At 37.4% G+C, this 7,500-nt stretch overlaps 1 pseudogene; it reads left to right on the top strand.

Moving 5' to 3' along the window:
* LOC135196355 (uncharacterized) overlaps positions 1–4,092 on the top strand; it is an 18,540-nt pseudogene extending 14,448 nt beyond the window's left edge.
* The last annotated feature ends 3,408 nt before the right edge of the window (positions 4,093–7,500 follow it).

Raw genomic sequence — 7,500 nt, 5'->3', positions numbered from 1 at the left:
TTTTTTTTTTTTTTTTTTTTTTTTTTTTTTTTTTTTTTGCTCTATCACAGTCCTCCAATTCGACTGGGTGGTATTTATAGTATGGGGTCCCGGGTTGCATCCTGCCTCCTTAGGAGTCCATCACTTTTCTTACTATGTGCGCCGTTTCTAGGATCACACTCTTCTGCATGAGTCCTGGAGCTACTTCAGCCTCTAGTTTTTTAGATTCCTTTTCAGGGATCTTGGGATCGTGCCTAATGTTCCTATGATTATGGGTACAATTTCCACTGGCATATCCCATATCCTTCTTATTTCTATTTTCAGATCTTGATACTTATCCATTTTTTCCCTCTCTTTCTCTTCAACTCTGGTGTCTCATGGTATTGCGACATCAATGAGTGATACTTTTTTCTTGATTTTGTCAATCAACGTCACGTCTGGTCTATTTGCACGTATCACCCTATCTGTTCTGATACCATAGTCCCAGAGGATCTTTGTCTGATCTTTTTCTATCACTCCCTCAGGTTGGTGCTCGTACCACTTATTACTGCAAGGTAGCTGATGTTTCTTGCATAGGCTCCAGTGGAGGGCTTTTGCCACTGAATCATGCCTCTTTTTGTACTGGTTCTGTGCAAGTGCCGGGCATTCGCTTGCTATGTGGTTTACGGTTTCATTTTTTGTATTGCACTTCCTACATATGGGAGAGATGTTATTTCCGTCTATCGTTCTTTGAACATATCTGGTTCTTAGGGCCTGATCTTGTGCCGCTGTTATCATTCCTTCAGTTTCCTTCTTGAGCTCTCCCCTCTGTAGCCATTGCCATGTGTCATCACTGGCTAGTTCTTTAGTCTGTCTCATGTATTGTCCGTGCATTGGTTTGTTGTGCTAATCCTCTGTTCTGTTTGTCATTCTCCTGTCTGTATATTTCTGGGTCTTCGTCTACTTTTATTAGTCCTTCTTCCCATGCACTCTTTAGCCACTCGTCTTCACTGGTTTTCAGATATTGCCCCAGTGCTCTGTTCTCGATGTTGACGCAGTCCTCTATACTTAGTAGTCCTCTCCCTCCTTCCTTTCGTGTTATGTATAGTCTGTCCGTATTTGCTCTTGGGTGTAGTGCTTTGTGTATTGTCATATGTTTCCTGGTTTTCTGATCTATGCTGCGAAGTTCTGCCTTCGTCCATTCGACTATTCCTGCGCTGTATCTGATTACTGGCACTGCCCATGTGTTTATGGCTTTTACCATATTTCCGGCGTTGCGTTTTGACTTGAGTATCGCCTTGAGTCTCTGCATATATTCTTTCCTGATCGTGTCCTTCATCTCTTGGTGTTTTATATCCCCTCCTTCCATTATTCCCAGGTATTTGTATCCTGTCTTATCTATGTGTTTGATGTTGCTCCCATCTGGTAGCTTTATCCCTTCAGTTCTCGTTACTTTGCCTTTTTGTATGTTGACTAAGGCGCATTTTTATATTCCAAACTCCATCCTGATGTCCCCAGATGCAATCCTTACAGTCTGGATTAGGGTATCTATTATTATTATTATTATTATTATTATTATTATTATTATTATTATTATTATTATTATTATTATTATTATTATTATTATCAAGATGAACCCAAATTCATATGGAAAAGTCCCCTCAAAAGGGGCCACTGACTTGAAATTCAAGCTTCAAAATAATATGGCGTTCATTAGGAAGAAATAGGAGAAGTAAGAAAAAAGCAAAATACATTAATACACAAAAATGCATTCAAATGCAAGGCGAATATCGTTAGGTTAGCAATGCATTGCATCTTCGCTTTTCAAACTTTGTGAAGTTTCAATTACCAGACATCCTCTGAGAGGCTGTCCCACAAACTTGGCCCATTGACTCTGCACATTGGCGCAGCTGTCCAACGATCGCTATCAGCAGGAAATGGCGATCAGGGATGAATTGTTATCTCTGTGAAAAAGATTGATTGAAGACAACGACCAGAAATGACATTTTGCAACGATTCGTGTACGTACAGTGTGCGTGCATCTTGGTGCTTACTCAAACTGTGGAGAAAGTGTTCTGACGTACATGACCGAATGTGTCTGTGATGACAGGACTTTTATGAGGCACTGTGATGTCTCAGCCTCTAACCATAATGCTGGCATTAACTGAATAGTGGGTTAGTGTGAATTGAGCCTTCATTAATGCAACGTCACTGAACTACATTTGTGAGAGATACGATGGAGATTTGACGTTTTGTCGCTGTGGAATGTATCTGGCCTTTTATTCCTTCACGGATCGAAATGGTCACCACATGCATTGTTGGACACGAAAGAAGGGTTAACTCCCAAAAATAAATAAAAAAATAAATAACAAAATAAATACATGTGTACCCCGTTAGCCCACAAACTCTGTTAAGTCATCGAACTAATTGCCATGGCTTCGTGGGCGTGTGTTCGTGTTCAGTGTTGTGAAGTGTATAAATGTAGATAAAGCCGTTTATGTGAAGGTGTCACTGAAATATTAACGACGTCTGCAATTTTATCCATACGAACTTGAATACGATCCCAAAGTGCAGCTGATGAAATAAAGAACTTCAAATCCGAATATTCAAGTTACCGTAGTTTCCAAAATCTGAGATATGTAAATTACAGAATATACTAATGAAAAAAATAAGAAGACTATTCAACATAGATCTTCCAAACCCTGAGATATGTAAACTATAGAATATATCAATGAAAAAAAATATCAGAAGACTATTCAACTGGACTTTATAAGTACTGTAAAGAAAATCTCAAGCGTGCAAGTTGTGCTTTTTCTTAACAGTTGCAGTTTATTGCAAATGAAATTCATGAAGTATGCCAAATGAAGAATCTCCTGTAATCCATGACTTGGATGTGTAATTAGTGTCTTGTAATTTTGTCACCATTCTGAACTAATTTCATGATTTCACTTACCACTATGAGTGGAGTTGGGTCCCATTTGTGACATGAGGTAAAAAATTATTAGACTCACTTCAACAAGTATATTTCAGTTGTCTTCACCTTTGAGATACTTGATATAGTTCATGATCTAATACTGTTCATAACCAATCGTCAATACCCTTTTCCCCTCATCATATACTAAATGACTGAGCAGCTAATTTCACTTATCCATCAAATACCCGACAGGACATATTCCGAAGGATGACAATTCACTTGCCGTTTGTCACTCAGGTTAATCAGATGACTAATAAATGGTGCTACGACTTAACTATACGCGAGTCTTTCTATATACTCATCCAGATTCATACTTAAAATCGAGACTTAATCTTGCTCTACACTCGAATTAGAACTTTCTCGAATGGAGTTGAAATCCCGAACAGCTTCTCAGACTCGACTGCTCCTTAAATGGAGTCCCCTTTTCGTTTTTCACTGAATTCTTCATCTTCTTCACACGCTACTACGTCTCAATCTTGATTCACAAATACACAGTTTCAACCCTGATTCACTCTTGAACTATTACCTAATATGATTTTCGGTTTTCATTAAATTCTTCTTCACACAACGTTTCAATGTTTATTCACAAATACACTGAACTTCAATCCTAATTCGGTCTTGAATTATGATCTACTATGACTCCACTTTTTTTTTTAGTCCAACGTACTCATTAAATCACGTCAAAATGCTCATTCCTTCCTAAACCGAACGTCTTTTTAATGTTTCTTTAAATTTCTTCTCTAAATCTTGATTTAGTTAAAATAGATTCTCAAAAAAATTTTCCGACTTGAGGGGCAATTTTGCGTCCTACTTTAAAATAGTTTTCGCGTCTGTTTATGATAATGCAAATCTCAAAAACTAAAAGTAAAAAAAAAAATTCTTAAAAGAGTTTTTGCTTTAACTCTCTCTCTCTCTCTCTCTCTCTCTCTCTCTCTCTCTCTCTCTCTCTCTCTCTCTCTCTCTGTACGTCTTGTGGTTTCTATGTTTACAGGTACCGCGAGGCAAATCATTTTTTTTATTTCTAGTGTAAATGTCACTACATCACTAGTCGATTATATATCAAATAATAATAATTTATTGTAAGATTCCAATTCTATTTATTTAATGAAATATTATGTATATTGAGTTGTTCAAACATAATAAAAAAAATAATGAACATATCTTAAGACGATTTTATTAACCTAACGCGAATCATTTTTTTATTAACCTGAAAAATCTCACGAACTGACAAAGGAAGAGCTGAGAAATACTTCTTTTCTCAAGCACTAAGGCAAATGGTTAGGACTACTGCACGACCCACTATTTATGAGCAGTAAATAAATGGTTAGTATGCTTATACTTCAACTTAAAGGCTGATTTTATATCCAGTACAAACCTTTTGTTTGTTTGTTTGTATGTTGTTTTTACGTTGCATGGAACCAGTGGTTATTCAGCAACGGGACCAACGGCTTTACGTGACTTCCGAACCACGTCGAGAGTGAACTTCCATCACCAGAAATACACTCTCTAACTCCTCAGTCGAATGCCCGAGAATCGAACTCGCGGCCACCGAGGGGGCAAGCCAAGACCATACCGATCACGCCACTGAGGCGCTAGCTGTACAAACCTATCAACAAAATTAACAAAATCGAAAGTCAAGCTAACGAGATACGAGTAATGTGTCAATTTCTATTCTAAAAGACCACAAGAAAATACAATTAGATTACCAAGGTATTTTTCCCTGAAGGGAAACTACTTTGCTTAGGTGAAAATCACTTAATATTATAGTCCACAAGATCTACTGCTTCGAGAATTTGCATTGCTGAATGATACCCTATGACATTTTACTGGACAGCTTTGGGATGATAATGTCATCCTAGGGGTGGGTGAATGTAGTTGCAATTACATAAAACAAGGCGCCATCCTACCTCCAGCTTACTCGGGGGAGCGTGCTAAAATCTAAAGTCAAATCTTGCGTTGTTTCAACAACGGAGATCAAAATAAATACGCTACATTTTATTAGCAATAATTTTTCTGTACTGTTTAACATGCATACTATTTATTTTTTTTTACATTTTCATTCTAATAAATAAATCATAAATATACTATCCTAAAATTCATGTATCTTTAACGCAAAGCGAAACACCTTTTTTCAGACCTTTTTAGACTTGCCTACCATCCCCGCCCCTACCCCCACCCCCCCCCTCCCCCACCAACAACAAAGTACTTGGTAGGCTTACTCCCGAGTAAGCGAAAAACGTAGGAATATGATGCATGGATGAATAAGAAGTTACAAAACGCAGGGCCACATCCCTAACACTGCAGAGTTACAAAGAGGTTGCAGCCAGGGGCCGAAAGGTCGCTGCGAAGAACCTTGCAGGGTAAAATGACGATATGAACAAACCGATTTCAGAAAAGGAGTTGAATCGTATTACGTAGCTGCATCAATGCATGAAATCAAGATATTCTTCCCTGGCATTGTCCAAACACCAACGTTATGGTAGGTCTCACTTCTTAAACGGTGTTCATGTTAAATGTCTGTACAATTTAACAAGCAAATCAATAATTATTTTACATTTTCATTCTAATAAATGAATCATAAATATAATATCCTACAATTCCCGTATCTTTAACCCAAGGCGAAACCCCCTTCTCAGACCATTTTAGGCTCTTCCACAGGCCTGTCCTACTACTCCCAACAAGAAAAACAACAATGTAGTTTGTAGGTTTACTCCCAGAGTAAGCTCAAAAAAAAAAAAAAAAAAAAAAAAAAAAAAAAAAAAAAAAAAAAAAAAAAAAAAAACCTAGGCTACCTTGAGCAACAAACAACTGAAGATTAAATTTAGTCCAAGGGCCAAGCGCTGGGGCCTATTGGAGGCCATTTCAACGCTAGGACAGAACTCGACAGAAAAGAGGTTTGAAAGGTGTAACAGGAGGAAAACCTCAAAGCAGTTGCACCATGAAACAATTGTTATGAGAGGGTGGAAAGTAAGATGGGAAAAAGAGAATATGAACGGAGGTACAGTAAAAGGAACGAAAAAGGGTTACAGCTAGGGGCCCGGAGGGCCGCTGCAAAGAACCTTTTTTAAGTAATGCCTACAGTGCACCGCGTGAGGTGCAATGAAGGCACCATTCCTCTACGGGAAACAACAACTGGAAGAGAAGACGTTGTTTGTGTAAAAGAAAAAAAAAAAATACTCATCCATAGTTCGCGATCCCAGAAAACAAATAAATATGGTTTTCGCGTCTTATCAAAACTACTGCAAGACTGTGAACTGAAATAAGGCCACTTTGGATATCCTGCAAATATAATAAAAGAATAATGACAACAGTCACGAAGTCATCACTTATTATCGAAAGTGTTTCCAACACATACATTATATTGCCACGTGCCACTTCACTCTCTCTCTCTCTCTCTCTCTCTCTCTCTCTCTCTCTCTCTCAATTTGTCTGAATCTCTTCCTCTCAATCTCTATTTATCTCTCTTTCTCTCTCTTTCTCAATCTGCCTCTCCCTCAATCTGTCTGGTTTTCCGTATGTCTCTCTTCCTCAATCTCTCTCTCCTTCAATCCGCACCTCTCTCTCTCTCTCTCAATTTGTCTCTCCCTCTCTTTCTTAATCTGTCCGTCTATCTGTCTCTCAACCTGTCTACCCCTCAATTTGCCTGTCTCTCTATCCCCCAAATGTCTCTCTCTCTCTCTCTCTCTCTCTCTCTCTCTCTCTCTCTCTATGACGAAAGAAGAGAAGAAGCAGCAGCAGCAGCCACCAACCAGCCACGTGCAGTTTTCAATTGGGCAGGAGGCACTAGGAGGTATATGATGATCCTTTGTCCCGATGCAGATGATCTCACGTCATCCCAACAAGTTGGTGGAATACCACGAGTGGTTATGACGTAATTCCATTCGAGTGCCGACGATAATAGTTTTCAATGATGCAGTTTCACAATGCAGACATGTTGCGAGGTAAACTTATCATCCATTTTATTTTTTATTATTATTTTTTTTTATCATCTTGCTCCGCTTTAAAGCAGGGTTGGTAATTTTTTTTTATTTAAAAAAGGAAAAAATCTGTGATTTTTTTTATTTTATTTCTATTTATTTAATTTTTTTATTTGTTAGATGCTTTTTCAATCCTTTTTTCCTCAAAATGTATTTTATGACTGAATTACAATTGATTTATGTTTTAGGTTTCCAGTTCTGGCATATGTATGTACTTGCATTTTTTTTATATCAAAATAAATAGATGCAGCACAGTTATGCTTAAGTTTATATTAACCTCCAAACCACATTTTTTAATTCGTTTGCTTTCAAATAAAAAATAAAAAGAAAAAATAATAAACATTTTTTTTTTAAATGAAAAAATCAATGATTTAATCACTTGATTAAATCAGTTTGATTTAATCATTGCCTGCTTTGAAGACGAGTATAATACAGGGTGTCCATAAAGTCCCAGTACATTTACAAGTATTTATAGCTTGAAATGGTACTGGGACTATATGGACACTGTATATTTATACTATACCCTTGATTTACCTACAAGTATAGACAGCAAGCACTTCCATTCAGCGTAATAAAGAAACTGTTACATAT

Source organism: Macrobrachium nipponense, chromosome 17 (assembly GCF_015104395.2).
Source record: "Macrobrachium nipponense isolate FS-2020 chromosome 17, ASM1510439v2, whole genome shotgun sequence".
NCBI lineage: Eukaryota > Metazoa > Arthropoda > Malacostraca > Decapoda > Palaemonidae > Macrobrachium > Macrobrachium nipponense.
Note: the sequence above shows the minus strand (reverse complement) of the source record. Positions and strands in the feature narration are given on the sequence as shown.